At 31.5% G+C, this 23884-nt stretch overlaps 1 protein-coding gene across 3 annotated transcripts in view; it reads right to left on the bottom strand.

Moving 5' to 3' along the window:
* The window catches only part of LOC127710812 (probable serine/threonine-protein kinase DDB_G0276461), a 30845-nt gene extending 14260 nt beyond the window's left edge, over positions 1-16585 (bottom strand). The window contains exon 1 of one of the 3 annotated variants that reach the window (XM_052216772.1): positions 16466-16585. The gene's annotated coding sequence lies outside the window, so the exon portion shown is untranslated. Of the gene's footprint in view, positions 1-7550; positions 7570-7757; positions 7855-16465 lie in introns of those variants that run through there. The other 2 variants (XM_052216774.1, XM_052216773.1) reach the window with 2 other exon arrangements.
* Positions 16586-23884: the final 7299 nt, after the last annotated feature.

Genomic DNA, 23884 nt, shown 5'->3' on the forward strand with positions numbered 1-23884 from the left:
CTGCTAACTAACGTTGTTCTATACTTCATTTTAAAGAAGCCAACACGTGTAGGTTTAAATTATACGCAACAATCGAAAAGAAACAACACGAATTTCATAATAGAATGTTTGGCATTTTCTATCTAAATGGTCCATATTTAGTAAAATAGTTAATTAACATGAGATATAATAAAACATAGAATGTTTAACTCCAGAAACACAATACACTTAAAAAAAAATGATAGACAAAAATCACTTATTTCTAATGACCCAAGGTAGCCACGGTAAAACTTGCTTTGACATTTATTCTAATCTTTGTTTAAAATGGACTTAAAAAGTCAGAAATCCATATATCAAATTTTTATAAACATTTTAAACACAATGAAATAAAAATACAATTTCAAAGATAAATACTTCATTTACTCAACAAATTCCAAATACTATTTTCCAATGTATAGACCAAAGTTTTCAAAATACAATGTATATATCCAGCACAAAATATCAACAAGCAAATGAGCTTGGAGTGTTTTATTTTTCTATGTGAAGAAGTTAAGTACAAAATTGAACTGTTACATAGATATTTTTGTAATGGTATGAAAAGGTTGACATTACAATGAACAAGAGTCTTTGAAGATTCGAAACACATCAATAATCTTTTTTAAAAAGCCAAAGTAACTCCGTAGAAAGCTTTTGAATGGTATGTTAATTTTAGTTGTACGTCAAAGTAAATTTTCAATGACCATTGTAGTTTTGTCCTAAATGTATATACACTAAAGAAAAACAAATGAATTTAGAAAAACGGTTCGGATTAATGCAAGATTCATGACAAGTGTCATTGAAGACTCCATACATATTGATTATCTTTTTTAAATAGCAAAATGCTCCGTAGATAGCTTTTAAATAGCTATGTTAATGTTAGTAATACTTGAATTTTCATTGACCATTGTAGTTTTGTCCTAAATGTATACATTTCTTACCGATATAACATGTTACTTTTATTATTCTTCCCTTAGTTTATTTATTTTGTATTCAAAATTATTTATTTTGTAAAAATATTTCCTTTCTCTATTGGTACTGTACAGGTATACCTAACAACAAAATTATTTTCATTTACCTGTGTTTAAAGTTATTGCAAATGGATGGTATTTTTGTTCGAGCATATTGTTTTTCTTTAATTGTTTAACATTTCTTACCGATATAACATGTTACTTTTATTATTCTTCCCTTAGTTTATTTATTTTGTATTTACATTGTGTCATAGGTCAAATTTATTTGTTCAGTGTATGTTCAATGGTGTTAATATGTCCTTTGATTGAGTTAAGCTATTTCAGTTGATATTTTATAGTGTGTCTTTCTATGTTGTGATGTTACACTATTGTTTCAGAAAAAGGGTGAAGGTTTGGTACCATTAAAACGTTTAAACCCGCTGCATTTGTTTGCACCTGTCCTAAGTCAGGAATCTGATGTTCAGTAGTTGTCGTTTGTTGATGTGGTTCATAAGTGTTTCTCGTTTCTCGTTTTTTATATAGATTAGACCGTTGGTTTTCCCGTTTGAATGGTTTTACACTAGTAATTTTTTGGGGCCCTTTATAGCTTACTGTTCGGTGTGAGCCAAGGCTCCGTGTTGAAGACCGTACTGTGACCTATAATGGTTTACTTTTATAAATTTTTACTTGGATGGAGAGTTGTCTCATTGGCACTCATACCACATCTATACACTAAAGAAAAACAAATGAATTTATAAAACGGTTCGAGTAAATGCAAGATTCACAAAATTCATGACAAGTATTTTTAAAAATTCCATTATCTTACATATTAGTTATCTTTTTAACTCAAGTAAACATCTTTTAAAAGGCTCTTTTTCGTTCTAGTAGGTTTTCAATGATAATTATTGTCGTGTGCTTAATGCGATACACTAATGAAAAGCTGATAAATGTGTAAACAATTCAAAGAATAACAATATTTATCCGGGTGTCGCTAAAATGTTGTTAAATATATAGACGTTTCACTTTGCATTTCGTTAAAAATCGAATCAAATGTCTTTATGTTTACTTGCTAAAAACGAAAATTAATCTGTCTAATGGAATTTAAGTTTATTAATGGGTATGAATAATTGGAAACATTAACAGTATAACTTTATTAAGTCAAATGCTTAACATCCATTTACTTTGAAGAGATTCCTACGAAAGGCCACGTCGACGTACTTTAAATAAAAAAATTAAAAAGGCATTACATATTTTAAGACTTTAATTATTTTAGAATAAAAAAAGCAATAACAGTATTTTATATTTGTATTGTATGATAAGTATCGTGAATTAATGATGGGAGAGGGTACAAATAATGACGATTAACGTCTAATTTATAAACGATATAGAAACAATTTCTCTGGTAGAGGTTCAATAAAACCTAACCGCGAACCCCCCGGGGATGTTTGGATTTAGACAATAAAGTTACTTCTTAATCCCTATCATAGAATTCATAATTAAGCATGCAAATATGGAGACAACATCGTGTAACAAGCACTAAATCTCCTCAGGACAAGCATGGAAGTAATATTGAATATTACTTCCATGGGACAAGATATGAACAATTTCATCAAACTCAAAACTTGTTTTGTTTAATTTAATAGGGAAATTATATAATTTGTATTTCTCTGGTGACTACCTAATAATTTTCCATTTCATACATTTATTAGAACTGTTTAAGTCATTTTATGAGACTTCATTTGGATTTGATTTTAAACGGCATCCAAAATGTATTAATTACATGTAGTTTAATTTGATTACTCTACTTGATTGATTGTTGGTTAAAGTCCAGTGGCAAATATTTCATGCATGTTCAGGACGAGAAAAAATTAACAATTAATACAATAGGTAGGTATTGTATACTGCATCAGAAACAACACGAAAGATGACAGTTTCGAATACGAACACTTCAATTTCCAGGCGATTCCTAAATATTGTATTCAAACACATCAAAGTTTCAACAATCAAGAAAACTGCTGATACATGTAGCATGATCCTCATATGAAAATAGGTAATATAAATAAGAAGATGTGGTATGAGTGCCAATGAGACAACTCTCTATCCAAGTCACAATGTATAAAAAGTTAACAATTATAGGTCAAAGTACGGCCTTCAACACGGAGCCTTGGCTCACACCGAACAGCAAGCTATAAAGGGCCCCAAAATGACTAGTGTTAAACATTTCAAACAGGAAAACCAACGGTCTAATCTATTTAAAAAACGAGAAACGAGAAACACCTATGAACCCCACCAAAAAACGACAACCACTAAACAACAGGCTCCTTACTTAGGACAGGTGCATAAAAATGCAGCGGGTTTATACGTTTTAACAGGCGCCAACCTTCACCCTAACCTGAGACAGTAGTGTAACATTACAACATAAAAAGACACACTATAAAATATCAACTGAAATGGCTTAACTCGATCAAAAAGACATTTAAACAAAAACAAGTAAACATACACTGAACGAATAAGTTTGATCTATGACACAATATAAATACAATATTAAAACGTAGGTGCCTATATAACATAGACGTTACAGGTAGTAATAAAAAAGATGTAGGAAGAGTGTCAAGAAGACAACTCTTTCCTGGGACAAAATGGCGTTAAATAAAACAACGTACACCGGTAAATTTAGATATAATAATTTTGTTGTAACGACGAGTACAGAAGTGAAAATATATCGTCATACTAAATAATTATCAAAGGTGGTACATATCAAAAATAGTGAGACGAGATATAACACAAAATAAGTAAAACTTGAATACAGAAATGCATTACAAATTGTGTCAACAGGTCAAATTAACACGAAAGTACGATTTGGGAGTACTTGTATATTATACCGTTATCTAAATAATCCTGTGGGAAATTGTAATTTTCTAAAAAGTCGGTTCAATTTCTTCAAAGACACGATATATTATTAAATCTTTTGTTAAAAAATAATTAATCCCATAGATAGTTTTTAAATTGATATTTTAATTAAAGCTAAACATCTCGAGGACGATTGTATTCTTTTAAATCAACAGGATTGACTTAAAAGCAAAACTGAATGTGGAATATAAGATAAACAAAGGTATTCGTATCATCTAAAGTTCTTTCTAAAACATGCATGAATTAAACAAGATGTGGGTAAATGTGATTTCTACGGTGCAATATGGCAAACTCTAATAAAAATGTTGAAAGCGATCTGTCCATTTTCAAATTGCATTATGTTCTTCGGAGGCTGTTTTAATGAAATAAAGACAATGTTTGATTAATGTCTTTATGAAAACATGCCCTTTTCATTTTATCATTTCACGCGTTAAATGTCCTTTTCAGGATTGGCACGCTGACCTTTAGAAGTCAGCTGGAACACTGTACACCTTAAGGTATTCAGTCAAGTGACAAATATTTCACGCGTATTTAGGATGTAAAATATGTTAACAATGCATTTATTGCATGTCTCTGCAAAGGGTGTCGACCGGGATGCAGGGCGACGAACAATTAAGAATGTCGTTGGATACCCCCATCAAAAACAAACATCAAACAAATTTCATTTCCCATAAGTGTATTTAGGTTTTGATTTCCTATTTCAGTATATCTTGATCAATTGATACACACTAACCTTTCTTTTTCGTTAAAAAGGCTTCATGTTTGTTTTTTGTGTTTGTATTGCTGATGAATGAATCATAATAATTAGTGAAGGTTATCTCAAATGTCTGATAATAACATACAAGTAAAATAATGTTTTAAATTTGTGATTAGAGAATTAGAGATTTTTAGATAAGAAAGATATGTTCATGTAGATCGACTATTGTAATTGACATGAGACTAATAATGACAAATCAATGTCACAGTATAAACCAATTACTCGAATAGTCGGTCAAATATCATTTTTGTATCTTGCATTTATTGTTAAAAAAGAAAGGGAACAAATAAACACAAAAACTAGTTTAAACCACCATATGGATACGTTTTATTCAAGTTAACTTGTTTGTAGTAGTTTTCATCTTTTTGCCAGTTCTAAGCTTGGTATTTAGTTATCCCTGGTAATTTTTTTGTCTACTTATCACAGTCAGGATTCTACTTCGTCAAAATTATCTCCCCATTACGCCAGTTCATTTTTACAATCGTAAAAATGGAAGCCATTGTAGGGATGACGCGTTGCCAATTTAGCTCTTGAAAACCGATAAATTTATCCACATAGCACCATTACGATCCTTATATGCCAGTTGTATTTTAAAAGACAAATGTATCTACTAGCTTATGGGCATCAGTTAATGTACTTGTCTGCATTCAGTCAACTTAAAACTATTGTCTGATCGGTTGTCAGGTGGAATTTCGAAAATTCATAAACATTTAAAAAAAATCTAATTCAATATTTCGTGGAAGGGCAGACTAAAAATTTTCAGTGGTTGAAGACTATAAACCCTAGATATCACACACAAAAAATGAAGTTTTTTCGAAGATATGCATTTTTAAGATCCAACTTAAAAGTCTGTTGTCAAGTACTTTTAGTAAAAATTTGCTATTCAAACACACCTACTTTGTTTTTGTGATTCATTAGAAAGGTATTTCACTTGACCCATATATTTCATTTTTTTAGTACTGTGAATTTTCGAAGTTATAAAGTCAACCTGTATCCTTGATATATAAAAATGATAAAATCTGAAGCGAGATGATGTATCAAATACTTTTGCTTTTTACGTTTCCAAGACAAAATATTCAACTCAAACACGCCCTAACATAAAAAGGTGCACTCGATTTTCTCTATTCGATGCAATTGTTACCCATTTTTTGGAATTATTTCTTGAGTCACACAATGGAAGGGCAGAAACGAAAATTTAGGAACAAATAGATTGATATGTTCTTCGTCCGTGGTATTATTTTTTTTTAAATCGGAGGTTATGCATTTTTAGATCCAACTGAATAGACACCCATGTCGTCGACTTGATATCGAATTATTCTGCTTAATTATGTAATAGATAAATTGAAAACTTATGCAAATGGTGTTTTTATGATAAAATACTTCGTAATTTAGCCGAAAACTGTCATCTTATTTGTTTCTATTAACTTTTAAAATTTTTGTTACTGTAGTAAACATTACAGTAAGCATTTATCGCCTTCTTTAACAAAGAGCTTCGATTCTTTTGTTCTATTTCAACTGGGTTTCCGCCTGATCAGGAACTATGTAAGTTGGACCTTGTCAGACGGTATGGGATCATGCCCACAGAATAGTGAAAGCTAAATGTCTCATTTTGGTCATTTTGGTCAATTCAAGTTGTTGATTTGTTGTCTCATTGACATTATACCTTTGATTTATAGTATATAGAATGCTACTGGAAAATGAGGGTATATTTGATAGGGACAGAAATTAAGCCTTACAAAAGGCCACCTATGGACCACTCAAAGAGTTACTGCAAGGGTTATTAACTTGCGAAGATCGCGTCACTTTCTCTACACGAGGCATCGGAAATACTGTCCCCATTTTGACCAGGTGTTGCTGCGAATTCATACAACCCACACAGCCAAAAAAAAAAAAACCGCCCCACATTAGCAAGTGGCTTACTTCTGCAGATATGAAAAACAAAATCGACCATATTTCTTTACTCTAATCACCCCTAGGGTACATTTTCTATGAACATTAACTTTCATACCGGTTAACCGGTCAAACGATGATCCGAGTAACCCGTTAGTTAAAAATGTTCAATTAGACAACACTTTTTTTATACCATACAACTCAATTACCTTGAGTCCCTTATTCCTTTAATAGTAATATTTGCCGAAAACTAAACTTAAGTTCATGTATGCGACTGATTTCAATTATAGAGATTTGCAATTTCAGAATATAATTCTGGGTAATATTTCCGTAAGCGTACACCAAAACGTTCTGATTGGCTAACATCGTTCTAGACTATGATGTACACCAAAACGTTCTGATTGGCTAACATCGTTCTAGACCATGACAATTCAACCTATTACGTGACGGTGTTTTCTATTGGAGGGGGGGGGGAGGGGGGGACGAACAATGAAGTTACCCATAGTTCTTTAGATTATAAAACGATGAATTATTTACATAACTTTAAAAAAAAACTGTTCACAAATGTTTTGGGTAATCACTTTAATTTAAATAAATTGGGTGATGACGTCATTTCGACGATGACAAAAATATACAAGCTTAATTGATTATCAGATTTACATCATATTTATATTGTAAAATATCAGCTGCTTTTGAAATTGTTCGCTGCGCTTAATCGACAAAAATCTTTATATTGTGACTCGCAGCTGATATTTTACAACCATAGATATGATGTAAATCTGATATTCAAACAATATCCAGACAACCTGATAATCGGTACATATCACGTAATGAACTAATCTAAGTCAAAAACAAAAATTGTAGTAGGCAAGCCCAACTTGATAATTTAACATGGAATAAAATGAGAAACAATTGGATGAATTGTTGCTTGCTTAATGATTTTACGTCCAGGGGCAAATATTTCATGCATATATTCAAATTTACTGAATTCTACATTAGAACAAAAAGAATAAAATAAAATAACTTACTTTAGAAGTATTTTCATTTTGACACACGAAAAAGTGCATGTAAAATATTCTTTAATAATCTATGCGATTAAAAATTGAAATCATATCCGTTAATCGTTTACTTGTCCAGTTACAATGTACAAAGCGTCAGATATACTTATTTAAATGTAGATTAAAATACATGGACTACATTTATATTGCTTAATGAAGAATAAAACGTTTTTTTACCTTATAACATTTCCTGATTTATAATAATACAAAGTAACATAATCCATCTTTAACAATAATCCATAATCTGGTTTACATGCATATGAATTATGGTTCAACATTACCTTATCAGGTCAATCGGTGATTTTTAATAAAAAATAGATTATAACATAGACATATACTATAACTTATAAAGGAATTTAAAGTATAGCAGTATACAAACTTTATGATAATTGCTCTTAAAAGGCTCTACTTATATGTTACAATACAAAATGATAGAAGCAATTTAATAAATTGAGTATGTGTAAATAATGGCATAACAATTTAACACAGATGTTGCAATTAAGAATTGGTGTTAGGTGAAGTACGATTTCAATTGACCCAATCGAACAGCGTGTGTGAGCATGTGGGGTGGGATGGTGTAAAAAGTATCTACATGTTTAGCTGTGAGAGGCTCAGACTAAACAAAATATGAATCAATTCAAAAGAGAATATTAAACCAGAGGCATGATTAAAGATAAAAACAGTAAAAGAGAGGCAATATTGCAGACAGCAATAGACGGCAACCACTACATGAATTACGGGGTTCTGACTTGGGACAGGCACATAGAGAATGTATTGAGCAAACGGTATTCGCAGTTATTGAAAGTTATTTCAAAACAAATTTGAATTTATAGATAAACCAAGTTTTCAAAGACTAAAAAATAATTGAGACTTTGATTTTATCGTATTTCTGAACTTCAAACTGAATCATAAATTGTTAAAGTGTGTTCAAACTTGTAAGTTTGAAAGATGTCAGCAATTTGGAGTAGTTACCGAAAAAAAGGAGGCTACTCTTAACCAAAATCAAAACTATATCAACTTTATAAAAATAAGAAGATGCGGTATGATTGCCAATGAGACAACTCTCAGAAAGAGACCAAATGACACAAAAATTATCAACTATAGGTTACTGTACGGCCTTCAACAATGGGTAAAACCCATACCGCATAGTCAGCTATAAAAGGTCCCGAAATGACAAAAGTAAAAAAATTCAAACGAGAAAACTAACGGCCAGCTTTGTACAGCACAAAATATGCAAAAGTTGCAATGCAATGTCTTAATTTTCTTCATCAGCAATGCATAGCACTAAATGCTATATTAATTTATAAAGTGTGAAATGTGTAAAAGTTTTGCATATCATTAATATGAAAATAAGGAGATGAGCCACGGTATGATTGCCAATGAGACAACTATCCACCAAAGTTCAAATAAAGTGGATGAAAGCAAGTATGTCATTGATATGTATAGGCTCTTCATTACTCAAACTGGAACAAGGGTTCATCTACTTCATATGACCTCGTGAATGAAAAAAAATCCGAAAAAACAGGTTACATCCTTTCTCATTTGGAATTTTTTTATCCTAAATCCGTTGGATGTGAATTGATTGATACTTTAGTCTGGGAGAACATGATTTATACATTAGCAGTAATTAGATTTGAACCAGCTTTCTTTAAGTGCTAGTACTCTCAGATCGGTACTTTGTGCCTTAAATCTTTTTATTAGTTGTTTTTGTGAGCTTTGTGTCGATCTAACGAGACGATCCTTTCCAACGGATTTTGATAGTTTGTTCTCGAGTTGTACTGTTGCACCACTGTCCTAGGCTAAGCGCCCCACGCTTTTTCACATCACCCCACATTCTATATGTGTCTGTTCCATGACAAGAGCCTGTAATTCAGTGGCTGTCGATCGTCGCTGTCTTTCATATTTGTATTTCGTTGATAATTTTGTCATGAATCAGGCCGTTGATTTTCTAATTGAATTGATTCACATTTTGTCACGTTGGGACCTTTTATAGCTGACTATACAGCATGATTTTTGCTCATCATCGAAAGAACGTTTTTTTTTTATCTCTTACGTGCTTAAAGCACTTAAAGATTTGAAAGAAATTAAATTGGTAATCAATATTTCACCTCAAAAGCAATATACTAGTAATCTAAAAACAAAAAATGTGAGACTTTTACCTTGTACAATAAGAATTTTAGTTCTGTTTTATCTCTTATCCTGTAACCCAGTAAACCCCCCTCTCAAAAACACTCAATGAAATTAAATAAATGAGATGATTTACACAATCTATATTACAAGACTGATTGAAAACAGAACTTCTTCAATATTTATCGATCCCATGTAAACATGACCGATTTAAAATATCTTATATTCAATATTTTTGCCGTGATTAACACTAATGACTCCAATGTCTATAATTTATACGATGTTCACTACTATGTTAAATTGATTGTGAATACTGTTTCAAATTTATTTTATCAAAGGGCCTGCAAAAAGAATCAAATTATGTATGTACCACTGTCCCAGGTCATGAGCCTGTAATTCAGAGGCTGACCTTGGTCGCTGTCTATCATATTCATTTTGTAGCGTTGGGTATAAAACATGCAGATTGAAAAAAAATCGTACCGAACTAATCTTACTCGACATATTACAGAGTATAAGCCAACTTTCAATTTTTTTATTATCGGAAAAGTTTATTGTGTCATGAAAGAAACCAATAATCTTTTAAAGAGCACAAACATCATAATGATTTTCAATTAAAACCAACAGTGCTGTAATATTCCCATTTATATACATAAATATTATGCATCCATATAAGTTATAATTTTATAACCATTAAAATAATATTTGATAAAAGTTAATAATTTAATTTTGGATGTAACGCGTCTGCTGATTGGCTGACGTTGTTTTGTTTATCAGCTCATAGACATAATTTAGTCATGTGACCGTGACGTCATCAACGTTTTTTCATTGTTTACTCCGGCCGGTTTAAAATGGAATTTAGAATTAAATTATAAGAAATAACTGTAATATTTTATCTGTCTATTCGAAATAACATAAAAAATGTGATGCACACTTTAAAATAACCCGCTACGCGGGTTATTCAGTGTGCATCACATCTTTGATATTATTTCTTCATAGACAGAAAAAATATTACAGTTATTCCTTAAATGTTCAGAACTTCTGTAGCCTCAACCAATCGGACATTCCTTAGGAATAGATCCTATAAATATTAAACACCTTTCACATTTCATCAACCCATATAGATCACTATAACGTTCTTTAAAATCATTCTAATTAGTGGTAATTCTGCATCTTATCGGTGCCATTTCCCCCCTTAATGCGGGTTAAATGCCAGAAAGACAGGAAACTTGCCTATTTCATAGAAAGTAGAAGTAACAACCTTCAACAACGAGCAAAACCCATGCTGCATTGTCATGACAGTAAGCTATAACAGGCCCCGAAATGACAAATGTAAAACTATTCAAACGAGAAAACTAACGGCCTGATTAATGTACAAAATGATGAACGAAAAACAAATATGATATACAGCAACAAACGACAGCCACTGAATTACAGGCTCCTGACTTGGGACAGACACATACAGAATGCGGCGGGGTTAATCATGTTAGCGGGCACCCAACCCTCCCCCTAATCTGGGACAGTGGTGTAACAGTACAACATATGAACAAACTATAAGAATCAGTTTAAAAGGGCTTAACTCATCAGAGAGACACAAAGCTAAAATCAGTAACAAGAACACGGAGTGGATGTGGCAGGGTACATATACATCCCCACAACAAAAAGACACGAAGTACAGACCTGAGAGTACTCGCAGTTACTGACAGCTAGTTCAAAGCCAATAACAACTAATAAAAAAAAACATTCATCTAAGACTAAAATATCAATCAGTACACATCCAACATCCAATGGATTTAGTGTAAAGACGGCATAAACAGTCGGAGAAAAACATGACCTTGTGCAATGCCAAGATACAGGTATCGACAGATTGTAGAGCCATAAAAATCAATACGCATATGTATATAAATATAATATTTAGTTTTGTTTTAATTTACTGATAACAAAATCAATATTAATACCAATAAAACAATATTCAAAGATCTAATTACAGTGTTGAATTGGTAACCTTTTAGAATAAATTTATTTAAATGATCCGGACCATTTCTAAATTTCCGGGCTCGGTAAACAACATATCTGTAAAAATTAGGATGTTTTACCCCATTTGAAATAAGATTTCTGCAGGTACAACCAAACTTCAAAACCAAATCTTTATATATCTATGGAAGAATTTAGTAAAAGTTTTAAGTAATTTGTGGTAACGAAATCCCTGATTTAATTATTTACCGGTAATACATAGATTACGTTCATTGAAACCCAAAACGTCACAGCAAACACGGGCATAGCGAACGAGTTGTGATATATAAACACCGTAAGATGGGGCCAAAGGAACATCACCGTCCAAAAAAGGAAAATTAACAATAGGGAACGAAAAATCGTAAATTTTAGTGTAGAGTTTCCCGTGTGAAACTGAAATATCTAAATCTAGGAAAAGACAGTTATTACCGTTTATATTTGATTTATTTAGAGTAAGTTCCTATGGGTAAATTGCAGGTATAATTAGAAAATTCTTGATTTTCTAACGAAAAAATATCATCAAGGTTACGGTAAGTGTTGTTGAATTTATCAATTAAATGCAATTTAGACGGGACTTTACTGAGTTTGGTCATAAACTGTGGTTCATAACAGTACAAGAACAAGTCTGATATAGACCTTTTATTAAAAAGATTTTAAAGTGAAGACTTATGAAGAGGCGGGGAAAATCACAACTTCCTGCACAATGTCAAATATAGTGCGCGTAAGATAATTGACCCAAATGCAATGACAATACAATTGAAATGCAATCAACATGCAGATGCTAGACCCAATGTACGAAATCTGATCACAGTTAATAGTTTACGAGCCGGTATAATATGACATGAGAAAGAAACAGGTTCGAATAGTACGAAATTAGAACTTATAGAGACCATGTTCTTTGAGAGGGCAATATCTTCTGTTTGGTATAAATTATCCGACAAGCGAGTCACCGGTTCTTGTAATAAACGTATCAAAACAATAGTACAATGAGACTTGAGCTGGACATCAAATTGTTCTATATAGTTACACCTTTAACTAAACTTTTACTACTTTATGGAGTACAAATTTATTATCAAGTTACAATGGGATTGTATTTTTAATTTAATACTCGAATAAATTGATATAAGAAGATGTGGTATGAGTGCCAATGAGACAACTCTCCATCCAAGTAAAAATTTATAAAAGTAAACCATTATAGGTCAAAGTACGGTCTTCAACACGGAGCCTTTGCTCACACCGAACAGCAAGCTATAAAGGGCCCCAAAAAATTACTAGTGTAAAACCATTCAAACGGGAAAACCATCGGTCTAATCAATATTAAAAACGAGAAACGGGAAACACTTATGAACCACATCAACAAACGACAACTACTGAACATCAGATTCCTGACTTAAGACAGGTGCAAACAATTGCAGCGGGTTTAAACGTTTTAATAGTACCAAACCTTCACCCTTATCTGAAACAATAGTGTAACATCACAACATAGAAAGACACACTATAAAATATCAATTGACATGGCTTAACTCAAACAAAATACATATTAACACCAGTGAACATACACTGAACAAATAAATTTGATCTATGATACAATGTAAATATAAAATAAATAAACTAAGGGAACATGTATACATCGATTCACAATGCAAACAATCCTAAATTATCTCTGACAGAACAATTACAAACTGAGATTTTAATTTTGTATAGCATCGATTATAAAGAATATTGAATTAACGCTGTTGCATACTGTGTTCTTATATGTTTCATTTTGAGGAATAATCTTTTCACTTAGATAGTTGATACCTTGTTTATTGATTCATCAAACATTTGGAAACATGCAGCTTATCCTATGAAATATCAATATATAAAAAAAAGAAATGTGGTATGATTGTCAATTAGACAACTATCCACGAGAGAGTTCAAATGACGTGGATGTAATCCATTCTTGGTCACCGTACGGCCTTCAACAATGCGAAAAACCTTTACCGTATAGTCATGAAAGGCCAAGACACAGAAAACTATCGGCCTACTTTATAACAATACAATTTACGGACAAGAAAATTGATGGACATGAACCAACGACAACTACTGAATCACATGCAGGCACCTGACTTGGTACAGATTCATATCGAATGTAGCTGTGTCAAACATGTTTGTGAGCGCTCAATCTTCTCCCTTGTATAAAGACTGTTCTGGTATTGTTCAGCTGACATCCATTTGTGTAATGCCATGGATTGTCATGAATATGCAATTGAGATGTAAATTTGTATGGCGTGTTGAAGACGTTTGTGTGACTTTCAGATGAAGATCGCAATAAAAATCACGGTTCACTTAGTTATTCTGTTCAAATGTGTATATGGTTTCTGTGTCATGAATCATTACACCACTTTTTTTAAATTAATAATTTTTAAATTAGAATATTTATCTTTTTTCTTCTAAGTGGCATATGAATTATTACAATATAAACCCAAAATGACACGAGTAGCAAGGAAAGTACAAACTCGTAAATATTCAACGGTTAAAGGTTCACACTAACTGTTTAAAAGGAAAGAACGAAAAAGAGAACATTAACCTTTTTTTGTCTTCTATCAGCTACGGTTTTAAGTGTTTGAACTTATTTCAAAGAGATAATTAAAAGGATTACATATTGACTTTAAAAACATTAAACTGTTAAAAGATTTTAGCCTCACGAAGCATTTAAGTAAATGTGAAGCTTTTAAAATTTTCTTCTAAACAAACTGTCAATTACTTTCTAATTTGACATAACCTCACGATCGATGTATTAACATACATTCATTCTAACTAAGTCTAGTAACCTAGTAAAGCCGTTTTTTACTTGGATATGCATCAAGAAAATCCGCATTAATTGTACAACTTATAAATAAAGATGGTATTGATCACCATTTGAAATTGTATACCGTTCAATGTGTTTATTGATTTATATTGTATCTACAATTTCTATAAAGTATCTGCATACAAATGCTATCGGATTTGTTGCACATGACTAGTACAACATGCAGATATATATCTTATTTAAACCACGCATTGCGTAAAAAATTGTACTGTTTATTATTTATGTTTATATTTTCTCCTTGTTTTATAGGTGTAGAGCCTCCTTATCTGTATTGATTGATTTTGTTTAACGCCCCTTTGAGCAATATTGTGCTTTTTCATGGTAGTCAGGTTTTATTGGTGGAGGCAGCCGGAGTATACCCCCTATAAGAATTCAATCAACAGGAAGTTGACAAGCGATGAATCTGTAAATACCCCTATAAGAATTCAATCAACAGGAAGTTGACAAGCGATGAATCTGTAAATACCCCCTATAAGAATTCAATCAACAGGAAGTTGACAAGCGATGAATCTGTAAATACCCCCTATAAGAATTCAATCAACAGGAAGTTGACAAGCGATGAATCTGTAAATACCCCCTATAAGAATTCAGTCAACAGGAAGTTGACAAGCGATAAATCTGTAAATACCCCCTATAAGAATTCAATCAACAGGAAGTTGACAAGCGATAAATCTGTAAATACCCCCTATAAGAATTCAATCAACAGGAAGTTAACAAGCGATGAATCTGTAAATACCCCCTATAAAAATTCAATCAACAGGAAGTTAACAAGCGATGAATCTGTAAATGCGTTATAAGCAACACCTAGCTTGATGCAAATTTTCAGGTAGCTCTGATTTGTAGCTTCTGAGAAAAATGTGACCAAAATATTGTGGACAGAAACACCAACAGACGGTGACCAGTGTATCCCTTCCTTTGGAGCGGGGTAGAGTAAAGAATTAACTCTGAAAACCGAACATTTAAAACGTTTGAGAGCCTCTAAAGCAAATAGATATACCCGTAATCGTTTCGTATTATCTATAAACACTAGGTGTGTTGACTAGGTTAGAGTCTACTCCTTTGCAAATTGTACCTACTATTCTACGGGGACATATAAACGAATAGGTTCCGTGGGCATATTACATAATAATTGTATAACATTTATGACGGTCTGAAATGGGGTGCGGGTCTTCATTTCTGTATTTTATAATATTGAGGGCCACCTTTCTCTATGCATTATTGTCGGCCCATCATTCTCTATTCGGTTAAGCACGGAAACAATCGACACAAAAAGTGTTGGAAACCAGGAGAAACCCGTTGACTGATTGTAATACTGTAGATCCGCATATTCTATTCCAGATTTGTTACCTCATTTAAGTTTTGATGTTTTGGACCCACGAAACTAATACATTAAGAATTTTAAAAGGTATTTTCAATTACGTTACATTCTTAGAAAGAAAGCTATGATACGCTTATTTCGACATATACCGAAAACATTTTAAATATCTTGCTAGCAAACAGATTTCATGTTTTGTAAGAGGTTTAAATTTTATTAGTTATGGGTTTTTGTCAATTATTCTCTATCTTTGTTATCATGCACCTTATTCTTCTCTATTTTTTTACTAACTGTCCCTATTTTTTATTTGTATGCTCATTACGCTCTATTAAATTCTATAATTCCCATTCAGACCCTCCTATAATTTTGTTTAAATAATCCTGACTCTCTTCTAACTAATATGACACAACCAGTATTAATTCTATTAATTAAAAAAAATATATAAGAATAATTCAATGACATGATCTCAATTACATCAATGATCTTTAATCACAAAACATTAAAATTCTCAAAAACAAAAAATAATATAAAGTGTCTTTTAAATATTTAAAAAGAAAATTTATATTTTGTTTATGAACTTACCTAATTTTACCGTGAACTTTACTTGATCGTTGAGTTAAACCTCCTAACACCACTATTGTCTGGTAAATCAACATTAATGTTATCGTGTATATGTTTATATTGTAGATATACAACCTATAATCCCGAACGTTGATGTAAAATTGACTTTAAGTCTATTGATCACCCTAAGAAATAACCGTTCAATAAGTTATACAATTTATCATTAGACTGACACATTGTATAAGGAAAATTAATTGAAATTGGATAAATTTTTAAAGAATAAGACGTATTCCAATCTATTATAAGGTTTTGTCCCGTGTGATATACTTACCATAGATCAATATATATTCTGTATGGACATAAACTTTTTTGCCTTATGCTACACAATGTTGATATAAGGAATGGAAATTTTAACCACTTAAAAGAGTGGGATATACTACCTTCACCTTGTCCGTCCGTCCGTCCCTTCGTTCGTCCAACTCATATGTTCGTCAACTTTTTCTCCGAATTAAGGATCATGATGATGACGAATTGTTAAACATCCAGTGGCCAATATTAGGAATATTTCAGTTGAATATTAATATAAACCCTGTTTTGTACTAGATGTAAATGTTCAGCCGGATTATCAAAGTGATAGTTCACAAGGCAATAGTCAGAAAGAAGTTGATTCGCCATAACCGTTCAATAAGTTATACAATTTATCATTAGACTGACATCATTTATTAAATCAATCTCTTCTTCTAGTCTTTATTTCCATTATATAGAGAATAATACATGGCAAAATCCGTATCACATGCCGTATCATCCCGAGATACCAATATAAGCCCGAGAGATGATATTGGTCGAGGGTTATACGGCATGTGATACGGATTTTGCCATGTATTATTCTCTATATAATGGAAATAAAGACTAGAAGAAGAGATTGATTTAATAAAAAAAATCAATGGAATCCTAATAGGACACGAAAGATATTGCATTACATGTGATATATCTAAATTTTACTACGTTATAATGTATCGCGGAACGTCTTCCATTTTTCTGTGAGATTTTTGAAAGATCATCTGCAACACAGGTAATTCATATAAATATTGCAATGCACTTTGATTCGATAAACTTACAATACGAAGTGTCAGAAATCGCTTTGTAGTTATAAGTTTTAAATCCCTTTGTATGACCTGAATTAAACTTGTTAAATTGTTTGATAGTTGTTTGCAATAGAAGAGTGAATATCTCTCATCAAAAGTTCGATTTCCCCTTTAAAGATGTTTATCTAGATGATATTTTACTTTCCAAAATAATTGACATATGTACTTACATACATTCTCTTTAGAAACGCCTTTTGTAAATGTGTTTAAATTCGTTTTAAAACCCTTGTAGGCGACAAAAGTATACATTGTCTTTTTTATGCCGTTGTTGACATTTTTAGGAGGTTTTGATCAGAGCGTGTATTTTTTAAACTCTCAATTGAACAAATAAAGAAAGAAAATTTGAAAACTATGCTTAAAAATTGATCATGAATCTTTGATTTTTACTTTGAATAATAAAATAATTGTTTATCAAAGTACATTGACAAATGAACGATACCAATAAGTTCGTTTTTAATGCATATTTTTGTAAAATTTTCGGAGGCTATATTATTTATATCTACAGAAATGTCCAAACAAGAATCAATGTAAAACATATTCTACAAAACAAAATTTTAAAAATCTCAATTTCCATTAAAACAAACAAGCTTTATAATACAAAAAATGAAGAAAAGATGAGAAATTGAAGTTTGTGCTAAAATCCCTCAAATAGACCAAAACAGCATTTTTTAATCATCGCATTTCTACCAAATAGTGTGGTAAAATGTTGAATCGATGACTACTGTTTTGAATTTAAGAGTGGAAAACAAAAATGCTGCCATACAAACTTTATTGTTCTTCATCGTTAATTTTCAGTTATAGGTTACAGATTTACATTAAACTGAAGTAAAATACAAAATTGCATAATAAGCGAGCCTGGAAAAAGGTGACGCTAATTTTAGTTGTTACATTTACATGTAAGAGTAAATGTTTTATTAACCACGTATCAAAATGTACATATGCTCCTACATTGGTTCTAAATTTTATTGTAATAGTTGTTTTTTTTTTATTTACTATTCGTACCACGATTTCATTTATGCTTTTCAAAAAAAATTTCTATGTACTGGTATTATTTTTTTTAATTATATATGATATAAAAAAAATAAATAAAGCTGGATCCAACTATTTCAGGCAAACTGATGCAGCAAAATTTTATGAAGATTTCTTTTATTGGTCATGATGGCGTTATAAATTCAAATTCAATATCAATTATTTATCAACAGACGGTCAACAGAATCACCGACGATAGCACGAATAATCGAAATGTTGTTATATGTTAAATGAAAGTGGTATAAATTTAATATTATTGAGTTATGTTATTTTTAAGTTGATGGATTTTAGTATATTCCAAATACGAGACGCCCAAGCATGACAAAATGTGACACAATTCAAACAAACAAACGAAAACAACTATTCCATGCTAAAACAACAAAGAAAAAAAAATGGAAAAAGAAACAATCGGCAACCACTGAATTCAAGAAAGTTTTTATTTACTGTAGTCTTCTTTCAAACATTAGAATAACAATATAGATTTAGAAACAAATGTTATATCTATGTAATAGGTTCTTTGACCGACATGTGTTCTAAAACTTGTATATTGAAGGTTATCTTGCATAAGTTCCATTTTACCATTTTTTTTCTTCAGATGTATGACTAAATCGTTTTAGAGAAAAACACATGACACACACATATCCCTGGCAAAATGCGACAAAATTGGCAAAATTGGTAAACAAAAAAGATTTTGCAGTATTCGTCATACATGTATAGACGAAGAAAAACATATATATATATGTATATATATATATAATTACTCTAAATATCAGCACAACAATGTTAAATCTGCAAATTTTTGTATCTTCCCTCGCCGGGATTCGAACTCATATATAAATAGAAAGAGGAAGACTTGTAAACGGGAGAAGGCCTACTTCTTGTATGTTCGATTTGATCAAATTATGGACAAACTGAATGGGGACTTTTATACTACTGGAATATGGACTTCATGATCTAAGAACTCATGTGTTAGCAATGCTTAGTAGCAAAACAGCAATTCATGCGATTCTATGTTTCACCCTTGACCTTTAGAGTATAGTGGGTAAAAGCGTCCATTTCGTGTTCCTTTAACTCCCCCCCCCCCCCTCCCCAGGTGACTGGGAAATAGACATAAGGTCATTAAGTATAAATAAGAAGATGTAGTATGAGTGCCAATGAGACAACTATCCATCCAAGTCACAATGTGTAAATAGTAAACAATTATAGGTCAAAGTACGGCCTTCAACACGGAGCCTTGGCTCACACCGAACAGCAAGCTATAAAGGGCCCCAAAATGACTAGTGTAAAACAATTCAAACAGGAAAACCAACGGTCTAATCTATATAAAAAACGAGAATCGAGAAACACTTATGAACTACACCAACAAACGACAACCACTGAACAATTAAGGTCTTCATACGACCGGCTGTAAAACCCTTTTCAAATTGGGGCGTTCGTTTGGCTGTGCGGGATTTACAAGTACTCAGCCACGTCTAGTCAAAATGGGGACGTGAAATCCGGTGCCTCGTGTAGAGAGAGTGGCACGCTCTTTGCATGTGAAGAACCCTTGCAACAACTCTTTGAGTGGTCCGTAGATGGCTTGTTGCACGGCAAAATTTCTGTTCCTATTCATTATATATATTTCCAGTGGCAATCCAAATTTCCCCGAACTTCATTCCGGACGGCCTTTATTACAGGACTTACCTATTGTATTTATTATTTCCTGAACACGGAAATTATATTTGCCACTAGACGATAAGCAATATTTAACCATTCGCGCGCCGTTAACAAAAGCTGTCCAGTTGCGTTGAAGTTTCACGTCAAAACTTTACAAATAATGAAAATATTTTTATTTCAAGCGTATTTAAAGTTGATCAATAGAAAAAAAAAAGATAAAGGGCTTCACTAAATTGAAATATGAATATAACATGTTACAGTACGATAAACGCCTTATTTTTTAGCAACACAAAACACGGTATAAACTTAAGGGTGAATTGTTCCTGCTCCACTATTCCCCCAAGACCAAAGATGTCAAGTTAATAATTTGAGATTTTTATTTATAAATGATATTACTTGAATCGAACGAGTATTTATATACATACTTTATGTTTCTTTAAATATTTGGGGAAGAACGTGTCCTGAAAAAAAATATACAGTTGTAAATTTTATTTTAAGAAAAATTCAACAGCTACTTACCAAATATCTCTGACCATTTTGTTCAATGAAGTGAACCATATACTGTAAAGATTGATTAGCCGGAAAATGTATTGGTCATATAGACATTCATTATCTACTTAAAGCACATAAGTATATTAAATCCAATAACTATTGGTAATCGATTTCATATAGATTAAAATTCCATACAGAAGCCCCACATAACCATCGTCACAATAAAATGCAGAGAAATTCAAATAATAATGTGGAAGTTTAAATCAAATGTATTAATAATATAAGTCTAACGAAAAATAAATGTTTATACACAGTATCCTTATTTTTATTCTAATTATGTACAAATTATGTTTGTAAATCATTTGTAAACACGTGTTGCAATAAAATTGTAAAGAAGTAGGTTTAAATATCCGCTATTAAAAGCGATAAATCTAAATTGATCTTTAAACTTTGACATTTTGAAGATACATTCTTTCTCAAATATGATTGATATTTACAGTCAGGCTTTTAAGTCCAGTTTTTGTGATACACGGAGGATTATAAATCCTTTATGTCTGATGAGTTTGTTTCTGTTATTGATAATACTATTAAGTACTCCTCAGCGCATTAAGATTTTACGTGACACTGGAGCTTCTCAGACTTTGTTGTTAGAAGGTATATTGCCTTTGTCCGAAGAGACTTCTGTTGGTTCTTACATATATATATATATCTTTATTCTGACAAACCTTCGTCAATACAATGGTATACAGAAGTTACATGTAATAAATAGTACAGTTATAAATTAAAATAAACATAATATGTACACTATTTACAAATCTAAGTTGAAATTAGCCAGGAGAACACACACATGAATTAATATGCCTTATAAATGTACATAGCTTTTTTTAAATATGATTGTTTTGTCATATTCATTACTTCCTTAAATTTAATTATATTTGGATAATTAATATACTTTTTATCAATATACTTTTGTCTTTCTATAGCCATACATTTACACTTCATTACATAGTGGAATTCATCTCCAAGATCTTTTAAGTCACATAGTTCGCATATTCTTTTATCTATCTGAATTTTTTTTTCCATCTACCACTTTTATCGGTAATCTGTGGTTAATTAGTCTAAATTGACATAAGGTATAAATATCACGGAGTTCCAAAACATCTAAATACTTTTCGAATCCGAAAAGTTCCTTAAAAAGGCGGTAATTTAATGTTTTTGAGTTCGTTTGAATATCTGAGTACCATGTTTGTTTAAATTGATCTTGGAGAGATGTTCTAACAACAGTCTTTAACCAAGTTTCATTTATACAAGTTTGAGTTAACCATACATAAGATAAACCAGTATCATTTAGAATAGATTCTATACATTTCATCCAATAAAATTTAACATTGTTTCCATGAGATAAACTAAACATTAATTTGTATGCTATTGTTGATAATTTACTGGGTTTGCTAAAAAAATTTTGCCCAGTATGAAATCATGCGAACTTTGATCAATATCTAAGCTAATAGGATAACGTCCTACAATCTTATTCTCCATAAATAGCACAATTCGGGGTGGAAGATTTTAGATGGAGTAGAAGTTTACAAAATTTCAAATGAACTCTTTCTAATATATCATTATTTCCAAATCCTCAAATTTCACAGCCGTAAAGTAAAACAGGTTTAACCAATTTATCAAATAAATCTAATTGACAGCTTATTGATAAGCCATGCTTTCTCCCTTTTTTGATAACTTCATACATTGCTCTCGTAGCTTTTTCTGCAAGATGCTTCTTATTTGCTTTAAATGAGCCATTTTTAGAAAAATAAATCCCAAGATAATTAAACTCATGTACAATTTCTAAGTCAGAGTTACCAAAATTAAATTAAAGGTTAACAGGTTGTCGTTTTGTTATAAAAATAAACTGCGGAAAAGGAGAATGAATTGAGGAATCAACAATGTATTTATCATATACATTAATTTTGAGGTAAAACAAGGCGTATGTTCACAAAAACCTGAAAAGACAATCTCATTTATTTTTCAACACATTTATTTTTTCATCGCTCTTTGCACCTTAAGAAGATTTTTTTGTAAAACAAGGAATATTTATACAAAATTCTCTGTCTTTTAAACAAAAAACAAAAAAACAAAAAAACAAAAAAAAGTAAATGCATAGTACAAAAATATTTTGAAAAATCAATCTCCTTTAACACATTTAACTTTTCAAATACAGCTAAAAAACTTTCTATCGTTTAGTTCCTACATACATTATCTAAACAGAACAAGATATTGTCTCACGGTTTACTTACAGTTCAAAACAACTAAAGTTAACTAAATAAAATAAACTACAACTGAATGACATTTTAGAACTGCTTGATATAGACGTTGTAAAAGAAAAAGTGTGAAAGGTTTTAAGTTTTTCTTTAAAGGAGGCATACAAATTGAAGGAGGATGAAGGTACAGAGGAACCTCATAAGAAAAAGACCAAAACAATAGAACACAAATCCTCAAGGGTAAATTTTTTAACACGTTTATTTGATCAAACCATATGAATTAGAGAAAATAAAGGTCATTTGAAGAGAAAACGCGGTGAATGTGAGAAAAAAACCCAACTTTGTGAGTCCAAAAAACAAATTATTATACAAATACTTCATCATTTTTTAATGTGTACAAATACTCAGCGGTTAAATTATTTGTTTGAAAAAACACCACAGAAAAATGAAATGTTCTGAAGGTTAGAATTATAAAAAAAAATGATTTGTTCGGGTTTTATGCTTGAACGTTGACAGAGAGAATTTTCTATCAATATTATTATTTCTCTATAATTATTTTCATATTCAAACTGTACTATGTCAAAATAGTTTTCGTGCAAGATGCTCGAACGGGAAAAAGAAAGACAATACATAGCTAATGCTAAGGATTTAAGTATCGTTCTAACTGAAGGTTATGTTTGACGTATACGAGATAAAGGATCGTGCATGACAGAGAGTCTTACAATGCAATTGGATGAGTTATAGTTGTACGAATGAGAAACTTTCCACAGCAGTAGAAGAGGTTGTGTAATGACATTGTTAGCGATAAACAATGAAGTAACATATATCAGCACGTAGGGTGGGGCACATAAAACCTTGGTAGA

Source organism: Mytilus californianus, unplaced genomic scaffold (genome assembly GCF_021869535.1).
Source record: "Mytilus californianus isolate M0D057914Y unplaced genomic scaffold, xbMytCali1.0.p SCAF_8, whole genome shotgun sequence".
Classification (NCBI taxonomy): domain Eukaryota; kingdom Metazoa; phylum Mollusca; class Bivalvia; order Mytilida; family Mytilidae; genus Mytilus; species Mytilus californianus.